Below are 21817 nucleotides of genomic sequence, written 5' to 3' on the forward strand. Positions count from 1 at the left end.
GCCTCAGAAAACATGAGTAGCTGAATTTAGTGAGCAACCATTTTTTTTTGTTTGGGCATCAGGAAGCATCCTGATACAGTATTTGTCCAAGCAGTTCTGATTCCTGTAGCTTCCATCCCTTTGTATACAGTCCAAAAAAAGTAGACCAATCAAGTCAAGTTAACACTGAAATAAGGAATAAAGAAAAAAAAAGGCTATTTTTCTTAAAAAGTTATTATTGAAAAGACTGAATTTTAAAGTGGTAGGCAAAGATACTCTACACTTCCCAGAGGTCAAGTGTACATTTCAGATAGTAGGAAACTTTCCAAGTTCAACTCATGCTTTCCCAAATCAAACAAGACACAAACCACAGAAGCCTGCCCTCTTTCCAGCTGCTGGGAAGATCACAGATGAGGTTGTTCATTATGGTCCCAACCAAGTAATATGGCACACACACCACCGCCCACCTCTTCAAACATACCTCTCTATTTAAAGGGAATCCAATGTACTAAAAAAATATATATTTTTAAAGTTCTTAAGTTGTTACTTTTTCCTATTTACTTTAATGGTCAAAGTGTTTTATGTTCAGGACATTGTGAAAAAACAGCCAGAGGTCTAAAAGACTGGTTTAAAATAGACATTTAGGGAAGAATTGCTGAAGGGGTTCTAAACCAAATAACATGGATTACAATCCACTGTTTAAAATTAGGTTTTGTGGTTGGTTTTTAGATATTCCTAGTAACAAACTCAATCTGACTGCTCTTTCTTGGCTGAAGTTATTGCACCTAGCAATCTAGGAGGCCAATAATAGAAATTTCATTTTAAATATGGCTATTAATGTTCTTAAATATAGTCTACCACATGACTGACATGTTTAACAGGCCTTAAGTCATTCTCTAGGTTTTGTTGGTGTTTGGTTTTTTTGACCAAAGACAGTAAATGCTTGACTAGGACTTAAAAATTTGACATACTATTGGGATTAAATAGTTTGTCAATATTAAAACTATGCATTAAAAAAAAAGCTTTCAGGAAGGAACTAAACCTGGAACATGTTGCATGTTTAACGACAACAGCCCACCACCAAAGAACAACTGTTCTTTGAACAGAACAACTGTTGAACCATCAAAGGTAGCCCACATTTCTTTTCTGAAATCCTTGGGTAAATCCTACATTGTCTACTAACAGTATTTTGTCCTAGTTAATTGGCACAGGCAGCCCTTGAGTTTCTTTCCAGCAGGAAACCAATTAAATAGATGCAAGAGCAAAGCAGTGCTACTTTAAAAAAACAAACAAGAGAGAAGAGCACAGGAGCTGGCTGCTGCTTCACCAAAAGAGCTGGAACAAGCCATTCCTTCAAGACGATGAGACACAAAGCAGTGTATCTCCTTTATGCTGGTGAGCACAGATGGGAGCAAGAGCATCTCCACTTGAACCAAGGCGCTTGGTGGCCCTCAGAACTCACTGTGCTGGGAAAGGCTAGAGCAGAGCAGTGTAGGAAGAGCCTATAATGCAACAGAATAAATTCAGGGTTTTTTTCAGCCACAACAAACTCTGTTCTAGATGGGGAATAGGGAGGATTTAGCATCAGACATAGGGAATCAACTGTAAGCCAAGGCAGTGCTACATAAACTCTAACCCCATGAAGTCTAACGGCTGAAGTCATGCAGTTGAGTTAATAGGGAGTTTGGGAATATGACTGACAAAACAACTAGGTCAGTAACTACCAGCACATTCATAATCTATCTGCACTTGAAAAGAACAAAAACCCCAAACCCCACTAAAGAAGGCCCATGGGAGACAGTGAAAATGAAAAGGATATGTAGACCAGGAGTCATCCAAATATTAGATTTAAAACATATTAAGCAAAAGCTGAACACATGGGGCTTCTAACCATGTGGTTGTTAAAAACTAATAAAAGTAACCAACCATTTGTAAAAATAGCTAATAAAGAAGTATAAAAAAATTGAAGGACTATAAAAGGAATGAATATGGACACAGATAAATGGCACTAGAGTAAGAATTCATTGTGCTGGGCAGAGACTCCTTCGCCCAGGTACTGAACAGCAATACAGGCTCTCATACGTGGGCACAACACTTTAATACTGGGCAACAAACTGAGCTTAACTTCTAACCACAGATCTGAATCACCTGAGCTGGCTTGAAGAAGATGCTACAATATCTGCTGGTGACCTGAAATAACCAGGAGGTCTGGCTTCTTGCAAAGACAGCAGTGGTTAGAGAGTTAGCAGATGGAAAAAGCAGGCAAAGTGGTATGTAGTGCACAAGACAATATAATTATCCTGTGACACAGACAGTTTGTGCTCTCTCCTGCCTTCCCTACTAACACTCAAAATGAAATGTTCTCTTCTGTGGAGACTGGCTTTGCTGTTTGGTTAAAGAAAGCAGTGTTGAAAAGTAGCTGCTGGGCTTGGAACAGAAAGTGCTGAGGTTTGAGAGGGCTCCCAAGTGTTTGGAGAAGTTCTTTCCATACCCCCTGAGAAAACCAGCTTGCTTGCGCAGCTTATGCCTGACAGACCAGCCACCAACCTGCTTCCTCCCCAGCCCTGAGCTCAAGGCTTGACAGAAATGGCAACCAGCACCTCAATTTATAACAGAAACATTAAAAGGACTGCTGAATGATATGGAAAGCTGTAAATCAGCCTTCTACCATGACAGAAAAGGATGAAGTGGGAAGCTTCCCTTTCTGAGATCCAGATTTCTCTAGCAGTTTCATTCCCATTGGCAGTCCTTATTCTGCAGTGTTACTTCAAGCCAACCAGCAAATTTTTTAGAAAATTGAAACTGGACTGAGACATGCAAAATGCAAGCCAGAAGAAAACAGGAAGAGATGAATTTGTAACTACTAGGGATGGGAGGAAGATTTAGTAATACTGACATGACACGAACACCAGAAAGAGCTATCAATTCTTGTTAGGATCAATACCTTACCAGGAGAATGAAAAACTGTTCAGAGAAAATTAGAGGCTCCACTGTAATGTCTGAATCTAGGGACAAGAAAATTTCTCAAGTACTGCTGTAATGGAGTTGTATACATTGCATTAAAAAAATAGAAAAAGTGGAAGAAAGCTTGTGAAAGCTTAGGAACCGACTGTTATGCAGCAACAAGATTCTGTTGCATAAGACAAAAAAATTGCTGCAAGGTGTGCAGTGGTTACTTAACGTTATAAAGGTCAAAATACACAACAGCAGACAAGTGTCTTGACTTGTGCCTCTTTCCCTGCTTCATGCATTGCCAGTACACTCCAGCACATTTAATACTCCGTACATCTGCAGTAGCCAGTGTCCTCTGTTTCCTTTCTCACACGCTGAGCTGGAGAAAATTAACCATCCCCAACACACTAACTCTTGCAATTCCCTCTTAAAAGAAAGGTGATCAATTTTATAGAACCTGGAACAAACTACAAAAAACCAATGCCACATGCACATAGCATCCATACGAAAAGTAAACATTCACAGCCAGACTTATTTCTGCAAACTTCAAAAGAGGTGAGAAATAACTCCTAATCAGGTTTTGGTATATGGTGAGATCCCAGAACATTCCTATATTAGAAGCTAATACTGGTTTTTAAAAAAAACTGCCTGCAACAACAAAATGAAAAAAATATAGGGAAAAAACACTCAAAAACATTTGAAACAAAGCCTCAGAAATGCAATCTACAGCTATTTATTTCAATAGGATGCCAAGTTCTTCTGCAGCACTAGAGGGGCATTCAAAACTAAGAATTAAAAGCAATGAAGGCTGAGAAGGCCGCACCTGGTCAGAACCACTTCCAGGTCGATCAGAGCTAGCCACAGACCCAAACACATAAACAACCAGGTAAACAAAGAAATGCAGATGGATTAAGTATGAGCAGAGATAATTTACTTTCTAAAATGTTGCATACTGATAAATATTTCCCACCCTCAAACCCTTCTTTATTAGTAGGGAAGTTTTTTTTGACTAAGGCCAATAAATACATTTAGATTTTCATCTTGTCTCATTAACTATAATTAAAAATAAATTTTATTTTGTGGCTGACATCACAGAATGAGTTTGTCACCTCCACAATGTAATTCCTTATGTCACAGGCTGAAAAAATACTTTGACATTTGTAGACAGATATTTACATCTTTATCAAATTTTATTTTAGTTACCAGTTTCCTATGTTGGACTGAGCCAAGCTGTCTCTTTGGCTACTGCTATAAGATATAAATTAATAATGATGATTATGATAATTCAAATTATTACTGTATCACTAGATCTTGATCACACACTTGTCACTAAATTACGGTACAATGATAAAGTTTATATAGGTCTCAACTGCCATTAAGGTTACAGACAGCTACTTAGAAAACATCTTTATCTGAAGCAAAGCCAAAATATTTTTATTGTTTCCTTCCACAGTGAAATGAAACATTAGAACTATTTTAAGATTATAAACAATGGAACAGAAATTATCAGTTCTAATATAAAATCTGACAATTTCAAGCCAACACTAGATCATTAGAGAAGAATTTTGCATTTTACTGGCAAACTCTGACTTTCCCCATCTGCTCCCTTCTCTCCCTATTAGTGAGCAGGAGCAAGCTATGAAAGCATGTCTAAAGAAGATGACAAGAGCACAAGCCTCTTTAGATGCTTAGGAAAGATCAATGAGCTGTCCCCCTAGGTTCACTATCACACAGACAGGAGTGGCAGGATCTTGCCTGCCAGACGAAGAAAATCAGAGGGCAATGCTACTCTGCTTTGTATTAATCATCTGAGCTATGTATGGTATGTTCTTGTTCTTTACACAAATACCTCATGATCATCTGTGTGCCACAAATATTTTCCAATACAGATCTCTGCCAGGACATGCTCCATTTCAGTAATCCCTTAGAGCCATTTTAGTGAAATAGGGTTGGAAGGCAGCAGAAAGATTCAAGAACCCAAGACACATTTTAACCATGTATGCTCACAAGATGTCAGAGCTGCCCTCACACTGATCAAAGGCCAGGAAAGATCCTACAGGTTCACAGCTGTTTGACTTTTGCTGGAACATAACACACTCAACTTAGGTTTCCACTTGTTTGAGAAAATGAAAAAAAGACTGACCAGTTATGCATGCTTTTCCAAGACAACGGACACAGCTCCTGAGAATACGTTACACATGTTTTTCTCTCATGTTTCAGACAATGGGATATGGTACCTGGCGAAGTTTGAGGATCTTTAGAGGCACCTCAGCAGAAAACTAAACAAACAGCAAGGTGAGAACAGAAGAAGCTGCACTGCTGAAAGAGCACAGTGGTGAATGGGTGCAGAGGCAGATGACTATGATGGGACTCTTCAGGAGAGGGATGGAGATCTGAAGGAAGGGAGAGAGAGGCTGAGAGACCTTGGCTAGGCTTCCCACAAGGAGATCAAGAAGAGCTGTAGTCACTCCCTAAATACCCATGATGCAAAGTAAAGAACATCACTAAATGGAAGGGGAACTATTTCAAGAAATCATTGACCCCAAGCATAGACATGTATAAACTTGCCATTTCCCACTTCTTATAAGGATTTTCAAGTTTTTAAGTATCAGGAATTAATGATATGTTTCTAGCATAGTTTTCTAAAAGTAGGAAAAATGCTGATTACTTATAAGCTGAAAGTTTATGAAAGTAAATATAGCACTGCAAGGGACAAGAAAAAAATCTTTCTGTTTCTTTGTATTTAAATTTTAAATCAACTAGTTAAATTAAAGAAGAAAACAATAAAACTGTAGATTTACTTTTTTTAACCTCAACTTTTTTTAAGCAAGGTATATGAAAGACAGTATCAGACATTTTGACTTCAAAATAAATGTTATCTCTCTTCTTCTCCCCTCCCATTTAGATTTTCTGCTTGTAAAAAAGATGTGAAAATACAGACCTTTCCACTTAGTACTACACAATGGAGCAGAAAAAAAATTAAAATATTTAAACTAGCTACATAATTAAGAAATACTGCTTTATATTAAGATATGTTACTCAAGCAGAGCATACAGACTGTTACATTAAATCTTCAATACTTAAATATAAGCCAATGAGGGTATGATTATGTTTTCACAAGAGGTTTTTCCAGTAGTCAAAACAAGTCAAGTAAGAACACCGTTACACTTTGATAAGCCAAGAATATGAGTTTCAAAGAAAAGGAGAGAAAAATATTGAACAACCTGCTAGTCCATAGGTATGACTTTTTAGTACTATTTCCAGAATATCAATGTATACAAAAGCAGCATTGCTTGAAAAATGGATAGCTACTAACAGCAGGTCACAAGCTCAAGAAAATAAAAGAAGCTAAAAATGCCATTACTTCTGCATATAGCCATATATTAGAGCAAGCATAATGCAGAACTTGTGACTGTAGTGATATTCGCAGGATGACCTTCTCCAAACCAGAGAGAAACAGATAAGTTTTCATTATTTAAACACAAGTTCCGCTGCCTTCTAAAAGATCTAAAACTAAACATGCGCTGTTTTTTGTTTGACTGGAGATACAGATACCAATATATTCTAGCAATAATTATATATAACCAATATATTATATATAACCAATATATTATATCAATAATTTGCTGTCAAGTACATATAGGACAGTAGCTATCTCAAAAAGGAAATAATTTTATTATCTCTCTCCCTTATTTGGAGTATGAAGTATGTGGGACATATGGAGTACACAGGAAATAGAACTATTAAATCAAAAACCATATATGAGAGCACAACAAGCTCTGTTGTAGAGATGGAGATATATTTTTGTGTTTTATACATGTGTGTGTATATACACACATACATATGCTATGTAGAGATTTAAAAATGAAAGCCTAGTGAGCCCATTTTAGGTGGTACCATTAAACTATGCTTTGAGGATTGCTATCAAACAAGTCCCTGTGACTTGGATTTTGCTACGAAGCTAACTAGAAGGCAGATTTGGTTGTTTTCCTACATTTCTTTGGTAAATGAACCAACCCTTTTCATGGTAGAGCTCCATAATTAAAAGCAAACTTTGACAAATTCCCTCCTCTTACACTACCCCAGGCTATGCGGCTTCCACTTTTATGGGGAACCACAAGATTAATTCCAAAGACTGTAAAACCCATCTCTCAGGCATAATTTTCCCCTCCCACAGCTTCTGTTGGCATAAGAGTCCTATGAAAGTGTGGCTGCATTGAAAATTGCATCTGTCTGTGCCCCGGTCAAGTGTTATCAAGACAGTCAAGGCAAACACCTACCACAACAATCTCTCCTTTGTCAGTCACAGGGATCCCATGAGAAAGCACCAACCAGTCCACGATTTTGGTAGTGTTAGACAAGCCTGAAAGACAAAAGATAAGCGTCACGCTTTATTTCAACTGACCATATAAAACCAGAACTGAGAGTTCCATTTTGCCAAGCAGCTTTTAAAATTGTGTGATAGTACAGTCCTAGCAGACAAAATTTTGTGGTGGACTTCGTGCTGCTGGGATAATAGTTGGACTTGATGATCTTAGAGGTCTTTTTCAATGAAACAGTTGCACGATTCTATGAATTCAGAAAACAGCAACTGGCAGGAGTCCTACTTTCGCTGCAAGCTATTTCCCATTTTTCAAATTTATCCAATAGTGTTTTTTCACAGAAATAAAATATCAGCTGAGTTCCTTTCCAACAAATACTCATAAAACTTATTTACTTAAACTGAGTATGTAGATTTTGAACATAAAAGCCTGTCCTTTGTTATCAAATATTTTTAAAAAATGCAGCTTGGAATAAGTTTATAGCCAAACACACAAAATTCTCATCTTCCTTATTCATCTTAAGTTTTAGACAACATGCTATTTAAAAATATTTGTAATTATTGAAGTATGCCTTAACATTTAAAACTCCTAAATATAAGTATTTTTACATTCTCATTCTGCAACATTCTCATTCTCCAGTGATTTCCATTTAGAGGGAGATGTGATATGGGAAAAATATCTACCCTACTTCTAGAAAAAACAAACAGTAATTACTGTTACTCAGGCAACCAGTGCTCGAAAAAAGCTCAGATACATGTACTCCAAAATTCTAGGCTACTGATCAATTATTCAGCCAACAGCTCTGTCACCAAAACAAGGTTCCCCCATCACTTCTTCCATATCCTCCGCACTTCAACATTCCCCTCCTACTTCTTTAAAAGAAATCTTGCTTGAAAATTAGGAAAACTGACAAAAATTGTTATTGCCCTTTTCCTAAATTATCCTGTCATTTCAGGAGGAAAATAAAAAATTATTTTCATTATGGTCTATCTACCTGTAAAATAAGAAAACAGTTTCCTGTACCTTGGGGTCAGAAGGTCCAAGGGATGTATTAGATTGTTAACCTGAACACCACAGATTATTACACACTTTCCAAGTACCCTGACAGCAAGATAAGTAGCTTTTACATGGATAACAAATACTGCCTAGGCATACAACCTGCCTTGGGCTGGAAACCTGGAGAGATTCACCACTTTCTCTAATGGCAGGAAGGGCAATTTACTGGTTTGCACAGCTGCAGCTGCTCATCTTTCCATGCAGCTCTTCAGACAGTGTTTCTAGTTATGTTTATCACACTCTGAATAGGAGGAGGAAAATTAATTTAAAAAGAATTTAGTACAACACACTTTCTTGTCAATGCAGTCTCTCGTACAGTCAGGGTATGGTTAGTGCTTAAGTTGCTTTCAAACTCATTTCCTAAAGCTCTACCACAGATGTTTTTCTTCTCTTCTGCCAGCTCTTTGTTTTTAGCACACAACTTGTCCTGGGCCAACACTCTCAGTCATTGCATCAGCTTCATCTGACTTATGCATCTCCTAATCTCTTTCTTCCTCTGAAAACCTTGCCCTTGCCAGCACCTCACTAACCGCTCTACCAGCGCTGCCTTCCTGGGGCCCTCTCTCCCACTTGTATCTTGCAAAGGCAGGAGGAGGCATCCTGAGGAAACAAATAGTTCTTATCAGCAGAGTTTGTCACTCCTCCTGTTTGCTCCTGGGCAATCTCTTCCAACCACAAAAATTCAGTTTACCCTCTCTACAGAAGGACCTTACAGATTTACCTCCTACTCCAAATCCCTCTCTCTCCCCTTATCCAAACTGGAAATTAAAAGCCTTCTCTCTGACATTTCCTAGGAGTTATCCAGCTACTAGGTTAAGCTCTACACAGATGGACAAATCAATTATCTCCCCTCCCAAGACTTTCCCAAGAGTCTCTTCTTAAATAGCCAGCATCCTGCCAGTCCCCCAGCCTGCAGGACGATGATTATATTCAACAAGAAGCTGTACGTCTAAATCCTGTAGAAAGAACATGCATACAATGTACATAAAATGCAGCCTTTTTTCTGATCTCTTAGACAAATAAAATGGTATCCTTTTATCCTGAAAGATCTTCCTACTTTTCTCAGGGTTCAACCAAATGAATCCAACCTCAAGAATTTCTGAAAGGACAATGGCCATCTCCTGCACATGCCACTGGGCTATTTTAACTCTTTGATTGTTATTTAATTCATGTAAACTGTCCCCCAAATGCTTTTCCCATAGTTTTAATAACATTCTCTGTCTTCTCAGCCTTTTCTCTTGATCATTTTTACTGATGTTTTATCCTGCATCAGCAACTAAACAATTTATCTCACAAAAATGACCTCACTATCAACATTCAACAATTTTTAGACATTTATCTTTGGATGACATGAAGTCTGTATTAAAATTATCTGGACAGGAATCCAGTAACTACCAATAAAAATTCAGGTGGAAAAAAAAGCAGTTGCTCACACTCCACACTTTCCATATTACATAATTTCCAGGAATTTTTTGGCCACTAATAATTATTGTGGCTCTTTCTATCCACCTGAAGGTTTTCAAAAGACCTTTTAAAGATGTAAAAACTAGGATCATATACAGAATTTGGGCATTATTGTCATTAGTAACACCTCTATCATGCCAGGAGAAAAATATTTATTTTATAAATCCCATCAACCAAGGATTAAATTAGTCCTATATCTTCCCTTCCTATAACAGTGCACTGATATCCAGCTTGATACACTGCTTGTCCTGTATCCAGCTTGATTCCAACACTTTTGCAGAGCTGCTGTTCTCCACGATGCAGCCCCTCACGCTTCATGTCTGGAAAACTTTTCACCAAGAAACCTGAACAGCTACATCCTGTATACATACCTTTGGTTTTACTCATCAAAAAGAAATAAATTATTCTTTGTGGCTGCTTACTTATTATTGCAATCTGGTAAACAGCATAACCGCTGTTTATGAATGCCTTTTTTTTTTTTAAGCTTCTGTCTTAGAAATGAAAATGTTAAATGGCATCTTGCCTAGGCCCAGTCCTGGAACATTGTGATTCATAGCTTACTTCCCACAAATACCTATCTACTTTTTTATATTTTACAGCTGGTTGCTGCTCCGTTCACCAGGCTTTTGCTGATGTGCTGTAATGGTTTCCAACAAGAAAACTGTATTGTACAAAGGCACAAGCTGACAGGCAGAAGAATTAAAAAACCTGTGTCAGCCTCAGCAGAGGACCAGTGGCAGATGTGGAAAGAAAGGCTGTGGGATCTACTGTATATTTGTGCGACAGCCCATGGGTCATCTGTTTCTTTGTGTCAGCCAAGAGTAGCCAGGAGGCACAAATGACCGTGAACTCATCTCTCTGCACTTCATCCTGTCAGAGCTTATGATGCAGCTCACAGCCTGGCAGCCACAGGGTCCAAGGACAAACGCTAAAGGGCAGACAGGAAAGAGGATGAGGTTTGACAGGTTATATGCACAAGAAGGAATTTCAGCTTTGGATTCTCACTTCACTTGCAGTGGTGACAACTTGTGATTATGCAAAACATATCCTCAGCAGCCTCCTTAGCTTTGTCAGGAGACAGCATTTCATACAGTCCTACACTGTCAGCCCTAGTCACAGGGGGAAGGGAGAGAAAGATGAGATCCCTCAGCAGCACCAGCTCCCACAGCAGCCAGGGACACAACAGTTTTCAAAAGGAAATTCTGCTGTGCAAGAACAGGCCACAAACAAATTGAAGCCCTGTGCCAAGGAGACACAGAGCTACATCCTGGAAACTTAAGCAAAATTTAAGCATACAGCTTAGAATAGAGAGAAGCCCTTACAAACTCTGGGTAAAGCTCCTTGCTGCACAGTGCCAGCTGAAGTATGCTGTTGCTCAAGTCAGGAGATGAAATCCCCATGGATTCCCTGAAGCAGAGTAGGAAGCTACCCACCTGCTACAGTCCTGCCCCTCCTTCCCTCTGGTTTACATATCCCACACCATTTTCTCTTGGCAAGCGATATTCAGGTTACCACGGCTGAACAGCTATTCGACTGGCTGGTTCCCAGCAGTGAGGTGCTTTTCATCAGATCACATGTGGGAAGCTCTTTAAAAGCTTTTTAGAGAAAGCAGCTACATGATTTCATGAAGACAGAAAAGCTCAAAGCACAGTGATAAAAGGCATTTTAATAGATCCATTCATACTAATACAGGAGAGACTGTGTGCTGAAAACAGGGAAATTTAAGACATTTCTAGCATGATAGGCCAGAAGATTTAATTGCTAGCTTTGCTTTGAACTTGACAGCTATTACTACTCTACTAACTCTTGGATGCACTTCTAAAGAAGATTTGTCATTTTAGATTTTTTTTTAAGAAGAAATGGTTGGATTTAACTATCAAGTTTATTATAATATATATAATAGAAAAGCACACAGAACTGAGCCTTTGTGAGAAGACAATTCCCCACCACATACACACTTGCTTATTAAAAAGCTGGAATGGAAAATGTCTTCCCTGTATTTATTTCTCCCCCAGTGAAGAACAAACAATCAAAACCTATGGTTAAAATAATGAAATCACAATTACATATTCATTTTACCTGATAAGCTTTTCTAAGCCTTCCAGAAGATCCCTAAATGCAGTAGTGTTGACTAAATATTGTATGTTTTCCTATAAAAAGGTAGAGTAGGCATATCACACCACTTCAAAAAATAATATAATTTTTTGGGAAAAAGAAATGCTTTTTCCACAAGGCTAGTCTAATTTCCTAGGGAAAAATATTAAAATAATTTGACCATAATTGGGATCTGAGTGAGGTGTAAGAATAGTTTAAATTCTGCAACTTTCTCACAGTTGTGTGAGAAAATCAACCCATTTTTAATTCCCTCATTAGCAAATATTTTTAAAGTTATTGTTCACTTACAAGTACTAGAGAGAAATTAAACTAAAAAAGGGTCTAAGGTTCAGTCTGACCTAGAAATCAACACAGACTTAACCTGACCTCATTTTGTCAGTCAATCACAAATGGACCAAAGAAGTTGCCTGTAATCTCAGACACATTGAAACACACAAGGTATTTGACTGAAAAAAAAAGGAAATACTCTCATTTTGAAGACTGTAGATTCACATTCCTTCCCCCTTGAAACTTGACCACACAGGAGATGTACTGGATGAAGAGAACCACTGGGCAACTCCTTCCAGGCTACAAAGTGGCCCCATAACACAGGAAGAGGCACAGATGTGAACTGAGGTACAGCTGCATTTTGCATGGGCTAAGCCAGATGGACTGACTTGGCAATGGCTCCATCACTGCGACTGGCAGTGAGCTGCACAGCCAAAATAAAGGCAAAACAGGAGGCAAGATGAAATTGATATAATGGCATTATCCCAAAGCATGTACTCCCTGTAACCCTGGAACTTTTGGGGACAGTCTCCCCATACCTGTTGAATGAGAGCTGTTTCAAGGTGACTGTCAGTACTCTTCTATATCTTGCGCTATATCAGACATTTCCCAAAGGCACTCTATCAGTTAAGAGAGGACTGTGGTTCTTGGATGGAAAAGGGAATTATATATGCAAATTATCTTCACTTTTCTGCCTCAAGTTTCCCATTGAATCTCAAAACTAAGTCAACTAACCAACACCCCACTCCTAACACAAACAGGAGAACACAGGGACAGAGTGAAAAGAGGGAAAAGATCCAAATAGGAATTATCATAAAAGAAAATACAGCTCTGCATACAGATTAACCAGCCCCTTCTCTGTGTGCTCATTTATGACAGGGCATGCAATGCTGCAATTCACAACACCACAGTAGCCAAAGGCCCACTCAACCTGGCTGTCTTCATGGCTAGCACCAGACAATCATCTGAGAAGATTTTGGAACAACTCATATCTTTCCCATCATACAGCACTGCTCATTCACTGGCAGGCACATCAAGCCTTCACACATTAAGAGTTCATAGAGTTTAAGCTGTACTGTCAGATGCCCAACATTTGGTCATTTTGGGACACACTGCCCCAAAGCCACTCTTTGCATCTGCACACTTGGCATTTGTGGTACTTTCCTGGAACAGATGATATCTACAAAAGTATACTGCATTGAGAGGAAAACCACTATATTTACAATATTGTTTTCTAAGGAATTAATATCTTTTTTAATATGACAGTTTCATTATACTCCTTAACTGTCAACATCCAAAGAAAATGTCAACATTCAAATCCACCAAATATTTTTGGAAATAATTTATGCAAAGTATCCCTATTTCAAAATATCCTCATTTCCTTATTTCCATGTACTGAATGGCTGCCGAGTAGGAAGAAGAATATGAAGGAGAAGAAACTGGAGAGGGCTTTTTGTATTATTATGAAAAGTAACTTGTTTTAAAGAAATACGGACACAATATATTCAGGAAAGAAATCTCTCTGCTAAATGAGGGAATCTTTTCTGATCCCTGCAGACTTTTCAACACTGCAGGTATGTAATAGTTTTAAATGTCAGGAGCCACCTCAATTAAAGAGAAAGTCACTTTGGCACTTAGATTCCTGAAGAACATAATGATGCAAATCACAGAAGGGTCTCTTACAAAGCCTTTTTGAGCATTCAATAAATGCATGAAAACATGATGTGCTTTACCTGATGCACATATTCAAAAATTAAGTGTCTGTATAAAATAGGAACACAAGTCTTTAAAATTATTCTTTATTTTCTTTTTACAGCACTTACTGTTTTCATGTAGTGGAGTTCTACATATTTTCACTGAATAAAAAAATCAAAGCCTGACAAGGCTTTGATTGGGAATTGCCTGGGAACAATCTCGTTGAGTAACCTCCGATTTTCTCCCACTTAAGCACTGAAACAGCTGGACAGCAAACACAAAGACTTCATGAAATACCTAAACTCAGGTCTATAGCTCCCACAAAGAGCATTTCCTACACATTTCTAGGAAGATCTAATTGCTAAGGGACAGATACTAACCTTCTGCAGCCTTTCAGCAATTTCCAAGAGCTTGGATACTGTCTTTCATTTAAGACATACTGCTTGTTTTAATTTTCTTTGACTGTAAAGATTTTTTTTTCTTTTAAGAAAATTATTTCCTTTCTTTCCTATAAAGCTCCAGATACTGCAAATTCTTCATAACCAGTAGGGCTGAATAAGTCCCACATTAAGGCAATCACATGGAAACTCCCTTGGTATTGAGAAAACAAATGGATTTTCACATTAGTTGAGGTGATTTTGATAGGACATCCTTATATGCACATATTGTTTTACTCTGGAACTCTCCAGGTTATAGTTTTAGCAACATCCTGTCCAGCACAGCACAAAAACTGTTTTGTTTTGCAGGGGTTTTTGTGGGGTTTTTTTTTCCCCTCCAAAAATAGCACCATCTTTGCCCTTTTGCAGTTCAAGATCAGAAGTGGTTGATAGCAGAGTGAAAATACACTGTCATTTCAATGAAAAGGATGGGCTCAGTGTCATGGAGTGAGAAATGAAGCTGCACGAGAAAAGATCCTAAGGCAAAAGGGAAAAAGCAGAGATCCTCACTGCCCTTGCAGCAATCCCTTCTGAAGCTGCCACTAGCAGCAGTGTTGCCAGACAGCAAAAAGGTACGTCACTATTATTAGCACAATGAAGGGGCACAATGTTTTGACTCTTCCTTGTACTGGCAGCTGTGGTGAATCATCCCATCCAAAAGCAACTCTTCCTATTAATAAAAGTTACAAGGACATGCCTGTGTTGGTCTGAAGACCAATACAGTAGAATCATGGAGGACAGGAAACAAAATCAAACCAAAGAAACTCCCAAAAAAACCCAAGCAGACCTTTCAGAGAAGACAGAGCAAAACAGTAAACTTTCCAAAAAAGAGCAGCCCCTGAAAACACATTCATATGTAACTATAAGAAGTAGTAGTCTAAATTGAAAAGCAGGGAACACAGTCGAACAATATATTTCATTAAAATCTGTGAAGTTCACCTTTCTGAGGAGATAGTGGAAATGTGAAGTGACTGATGCAAATATTTAGCACTGACAGTTTGCCAAAAAGATATCACATTCTTTGGATTCATGAGTTGTCTATGAATTTGTCATACCTTGATTTTTGACTAAATATGTAACATGAACTGAAATTAGAACTACCCTGTTGCTCCCACTGAAGTGAGATTTTATTTTTAAGACAATGACAAGCTAGAACAAAAGAGAACAGAAGACAGAAATGGCTTATCACACTCCTAGTGACTCTACAGATGCAAAGGGCTTAAGACGGTGAAACCACTAAGAACTATTATGTTTCACCCTCAACAAAAGCCAGTGGTAAAACCTTTAAGAATGGATTTTCAGACATAAATCCATGCAAAGTAAATGGCCAATGCTGCTGCCCCAGTGGGACATCACATCATGCAAGAAAGGAGATAGGTGACTTGACATTACATATTCTGAACACCACCACAGCTGATGCCCAGTGACAGCAGCAGTTTGATGGAGACAAGCCATTTGCTTCAACAGGCAGGACAGGTGTAAAGCTACAGTGGAGAGAAGGATGAACTCACACTGCAGAGACTGGTTCCCTCAGAGCCACAAGGATCAGGGCACAACCAAACACAGAGCAGAGCCACCTACAGCATGGAGAGGTGCTAGGGTCAGCAGCACTACTTTGGGCAAGCTTCATACAGCACCAATTCTTCCAGCACAACCTTCCCCAAGGCCAGGGACTGTCACATCACATGGTAAAGAGAAACAAACAAGCTTGTAGCCTTGAGATAAACTCACGTCCTGCAGGTGAGTATGAATGGATGAGCATCCACAAACTTCGAAGGTCTTTAAGGGCTTACCATCAGAACTACAGACAGTACATACTGCACCCTTAGGAAGTAGCTGGCTTCAGCTCCTGCAGCAACTACGAGGTTCACCACCATGTTGTGCTTATCCTGTATCAGTTTCACTTTTCAGTGATTAACAGGAAGAGAGAACTGCTCTGTTTTACCTGAGGCACAAAGCTTGTGAGGTCAGCTCAGTGTTTGGACCAAGACAGAGCCCAGCAGGCTCCAAGCGTGGTCCAGAGGATCAATGAGACCAAACAGCAAGATGGAATAAACATCAACAGCCCATTTGAGCTGGCACATGCATCCTACAGCTGTGACTGAGGTTATCCTACCTCTCACAGCTTTCCAGTGACAGTGAGACCTGATGAATACTGTCACATCTTTGCTATAAAGCTAGACACACACACAACTAAGAAACAGTAACTGACACCAGCAAAACCTGGTGATTTGAAGTAGAGAGAAATCACCAGCAAATCTTTCAAAATACAAGTTGCCAATAAATATCAGAAGTACAAAGAAAAAAAAACCAGGAAGCTCTAATAAAAGTTGGGGCTTAGTTTGGTTGGTTTTATTTGAATACGGTCTGCCTTTCCACAAATCTAACATACCTTATACACCCTCAACATGTATCTTTTGGTCAGCATTTTTTCCATTAGAGTAAGAATAGACAGTACACATCAAAGGTAAAAGTAATGCATAATTAATCTAAGAAAGTAGATGTAGGTGTCTTCTCTAGGCTCCAACTGTATGACGGGAAATACATTATTCATGAAGGAAGATGATGGTACAACACTAATCAAGTCAGCGTGACAAGACAAACAAAGACCACAAAATGTATTCAACAGATAGCAGCATGCAAAAGTGATCACCTAACTGAAAGGTTCACACAGAGTCTGTTTACAGAAAACAAACACAGAGGAGAAATACAGAAATAAGACTGAACTGTTTCAGTTTGCATCCTATTAAGCCTTGTTACATTTGGGGAACAATCTTTATATGATACAACTACAAAGAAAATTTCTGGGTGTCTAAAGAACTGCTATTACAAACTAAAATTAATAAAAGAAAATAGTTAAAATAATTATTTTAACAAACAGGAATTCATGTAAGCAGGGCATGTATGAAGAGCAATAATAAAACCTTTTTAAAAACCAGTGACTCTTTCCTTTCTCATCATGCACTTTTTGTCATGTAAAGCTACTTGGGGCTAAATACTAAACACTTGCTCTTCTTCATATTCAAAACTGTTGCAAAAATACTCAGTAATGAAAGAAAAGTATAATTTGAAACAGTGTCAAAAAATAGGAACAAAATGTAAGCTGATTTGTAAGCAACAGGGGCAGTAAAACCCAGTTTCCTAGGAATGTGTGTCAAAGTTGCAGGAAGAGTTCAGATTTCAATCTGTCCTTCAGCAGGCATCTTTCCATCTGCCAAGGCTACCTACTGCCAGAAAAGGTGTAGGTTTATCAGCCATAAGCTACCACCCTCTCACAAATGCAACTGGAATTTCTCAAAAGGTTTAGAAATTAAGAACAACAATGAAAGTTAGACATTCACAGAGAGTTGCACACAATCTCTATTTTCTCAGAAAACCAGGCTAGAAATATATCTATACTGACTGCACATAGCTTGGTCTTGAAGTTTCTGTTACCAGACTGCACTGGAGACACGAGCCTGACCACACAAGTCGCAGAGCATTGCTCTCATTCTGTCAGGATGGATGTATTTCTTAACAGGAAATAGAGAGATGAAGGGAAAACCATAGTAATAGAAGGAGACCCAGACTTAAAAAACATTCATTTTCCTCCTAAGAGGACAAACACTGTCTGAAGAATCAGCCCCAGAAAAATACAGCTGCTTTACAGAATGCAGCAAGGCCCTCCTGTCACCCCAGGGAGGGGGCATTTCAGCAAGGAACAGACTCTGCTCACCCATACCACCACAACCATCCTGTGTGGTCACTGCAGGGAGGCAGCCCTGACTGAAAACATTGTGTAGGAAGACAGCAGGCAACCACTTCTGATGCTTCTATCAGACCTGCCCCCATCAGAGAAATGAAAAGTAAGAGAGATATATTTATATATATACATTGCATAAAATGTTCTATATAACATATATTTTATATACAAATGCATAAAAAATATATATAGAAGGAAATTAATATCTGTGATTATAAAACCCACACACAGATCCTTATCATTGATCAAACATGAAGCAAATCAACTGCTGAACAACAACAGAAATAATAAGCATAGGAAGAACCTGATCTCGTGCCTGATTATCAAGGGCTAATAACAGATTTTTGCCTCAATATATTTTCCTAATTAATTTTCATATTCCTCGTATTTCATATTCCTGGCTAAATATAAGAGTCATCCGCAAGGACTGGATGTGTAGAACAGCATATGTTTCTTATGCTATATATGATCTATTTAGTAGAGAGTAGAGTTGAGACAAAGGTTGGTCAGCTGAAACTGTCTCCAAGAACCATAGTGGTAGCTTTCATAGTTCGTAGTTCATACTGGAGTTTTATGGTTACAGGAAATAACCCAAATACTCCAGAAACAGAACAGTCAGTAAAATTTCCAAGTGAAATTCAATAATAAAGTCTCCAAAACTATGGAATCCGGTTGTTCACAAGCAAAGCAGTGATCAGTGCAAATAAAGCTGAACATTTGCAAGTAATGAAAAAATTACACCTGAACCTGCTAAGTTAGAACTTGATTTTCCAGACCTGCAAGACCTGCCCACATTCTGAAGTATTTCAGATGATCCATTGGACATCATGAAGAAGAAAAAGTTTCAATTTAATAAGCTTTAGTGCATTTTTTTCAATCACAGGTCGTTTCCATTCAATATAAACAGGATGAAGCTCTATTAAACTGTCATAGTGATACCTGGAGGATAACAGCAAGGTGTTTCAATGTAACAAGCTACCACACACTTGATAGTCTATAAAAGAAAGGGTGAAAATGTTGCTGTAATAAGGAAGTATCAGTCATGCCAAGACTAGAACAATCTGACAAGATAGTCTGTCTTCACAGTAAATAAAAAGTTACCAGGCATACTGATTCACTTTCTTTGTTCCTCTTTTCCTTCAGCCTTTTAGAAAAGACACTTAATGGTATTACCACTATAAGCGGCACCATCAGCAAACAACCAACCTATTTGAAAATACATTTTGTACTATTTTTGCCGGCTCCAGAATTTGCTGACTGCATATGCAGAAAAACTGTAAGCATTTCAGTTGATTAGGAAATACAAAAAACATATCACTCTGCAGCAAGCAGCCAGACGAGCAAGTCTATTTTCAACAGCTTCTTCCTCCCAGCCATCAGAAGTGAAAAACAGACATTATCATTATGATTTTTTCATCTGATCTCCTTCAAAATGAATTTTATGAGCTTGTTTCCACAAAGCAATACAGAAAAGGATCATGCCTTATAAAAAGAAGAGCTGACCACAGCCTAAGTTAGACACAGCAGAATCACTATGCCACTCAAAATGAGTGGTGGGTTAGTTTGTAATTGTTTTTGATTCCCTTTTTGTAACCCAAGATGAAAGAAGGAGCACAATGAAAAGCAAGTCTTCTAATCCATCCGCAGACTGCTAACTCAGTTGCATAACTATTGATACTAACCCACAGGAAATATGGTGGTAAGTATAACAGGTTCCAGCTCCCCTGTTACATCAGGTCTGAGAGAGAGAAAAGGTCTGTGCTTGCTGACCAGGCTGCAGGATGATCAGAGCCATTATTTTCCCTGAATCAGCACTGGGAGGGCAAATACGAGTTTTCTGCCAGCCTATGAGAGCATTCTTGTAAATACAGCAGATACACTGAAGCCATTCATACCCACTGTATGACACTGCAGCCAAAACTCATGTTTCAGACAGCAGCTTTGTCCCTTGGCTTAACTGAAAGAAAAGTTGTCAGAAGTTATAAAAAAACCCACATGAAATCTGACAAATACTTAGAATATAGTATTGGGGGGGGAAAAAAACCAAACCAACCCACACTTAAAACCAAAGGACTTAAGCAACTATATAGTCTTCTTTCCCCCTACAAATTATTGCCTTAAAATACTGAATCGGGGAAAAAAGAACCCAGTTTGTAAGTGTTACTTCTAATAGTGTAAAAGTGTAACTTTCAAAACTGTGCTTCAAGGGCAAAAATCTACAATAACTGCAGACAACAAACACATAAGTTTGATCTAGCAGCTCCTAGGATATGAATCATGGTGATTTAGATATGAAGGGAAATCAACCCTCTGTTTTACATAAAGGATGGATTATTCAAAGCAGTTATATCAAATTGAAACACCTATCATTGTAGTATTATTTCAATCACAAATGGTTTTCCCCCTCATAATACACAGATTGCACAAGAGGATAATGAGACATGATGGTCAGGGAAAGGGGTGGGGGGAGTAAAAAAATAAAACTTCATCCCAGGGGCAAAGATGGCTGTGGGGAAAATCCTGTCTTTTTCAAGACCCCGCTAGACAAAAGGAACTGTTTTTCCCTCCTACCACTACACTTCTCACTTGATCTTGCTTCTCTTGGGTATTTAACAAGCTTCATGTCAGGACACCTTGATACCTCACTACCAGGAAAAAAATAATCTATGTTTTCCCACACCATAAAGTCCCATTAAAGTATAAATTAAACATTTTCATTAAAAGGCACAAATCTCCCCCCTCACTGCACTACAACCCTACACACTCTCTTACCCCCCACAATCATCCCTTCAGTAGCCTCTGATGCCTGTGAGAGAAGCATGCACAAGCAGACAGGCCAGCCACCAGAAGTTTACACTACTGATGTAATCTCTCCAGCAGCACTCTGCCCAAGGTGGTGTAACTTCAGCTTAGCCACTCCTGGGACAGCACTGATAAGCTGATGTGAAATGAAGCAATCCATTTCCCAATGTAAACAGTTGTTTGGCTACACAGGGGGCAATATAAACAAATTGGTCTATTTATAAATCATTATTCATGCTTGTTATAGAACAGGAATATTATGTTCCAGGGCAGAAGGGACAGTATTTCCAAGAACACAGTAAAAATTCAAAGAGCTGGTATCTTCTCCCATCAGCCTGCCCTGCTGACACTCCCTGTTCCAGTACTACAGAAGCAATAAACACATGATGCAGGGCCTGATCTGTTTAGGAACAAGATACCCTTGATCCAGCGGGTGGGAAGACACCTTGTTATCGTGCCTATGGGTTCTTCCAACAGCTCAAAAAAAGTCAACAGCAACATCACTTCAGCTCCGGGAAGGAAAACCCGAGCGTTACTCCCGCTTCTTCCATCCCTGCAACCCAAACGATCCGCGTTCTCCCCAGGCTGCACACTCCGCTTGCGCTGAGAGCACGGCTGGGGGGGGGCACTCCACAGACCCCCGTGCTCATTATTTCCCCCTCCCCGAAGAATGGCTACCGCACTCCAGGGCACTGGGCTCTTTGCAGACGTTTTCGCTCGTTTATGGAAACCCCAAGACAGAGCACACGCGGGGCTGAGCCGCCGCTGTCATTACGCCCCCGACGCGGCGCTCCGCCGGCGGCCGCGCTTCCCGCCGGCAGCCTGGCCCCGCCGTGCCCGCCCCGCAGCCGGCACCGCTCCGGGCACAGCGCCCTGCCGCCGGGGGCTCCCGGCGGGCGGCAGCGGCAGGGGATACGGCCGCGGCGGGGAACGCCGCCACAGCCCTTCACGTAGAGGGGTCGAGGGTGCCCGTGCACTCCGGCACC

General features: G+C 39.3%; 1 protein-coding gene across 1 annotated transcript in view; it reads right to left on the reverse strand.

Annotated features, from left to right (window-relative positions):
* The window catches only part of RNF144A (ring finger protein 144A), a 62922-nt gene that overhangs the window by 40898 nt on the left and 207 nt on the right, over positions 1 to 21817 (reverse strand). The window contains exon 2 of the mRNA XM_030945111.1: positions 7212 to 7294. The gene's annotated coding sequence lies outside the window, so the exon portion shown is untranslated. The remainder of the gene's footprint in view (positions 1 to 7211; positions 7295 to 21817) is intronic.

Source organism: Camarhynchus parvulus, chromosome 3, assembly GCF_901933205.1.
Source record: "Camarhynchus parvulus chromosome 3, STF_HiC, whole genome shotgun sequence".
Taxonomy (NCBI): Eukaryota; Metazoa; Chordata; class Aves; order Passeriformes; family Thraupidae; genus Camarhynchus; species Camarhynchus parvulus.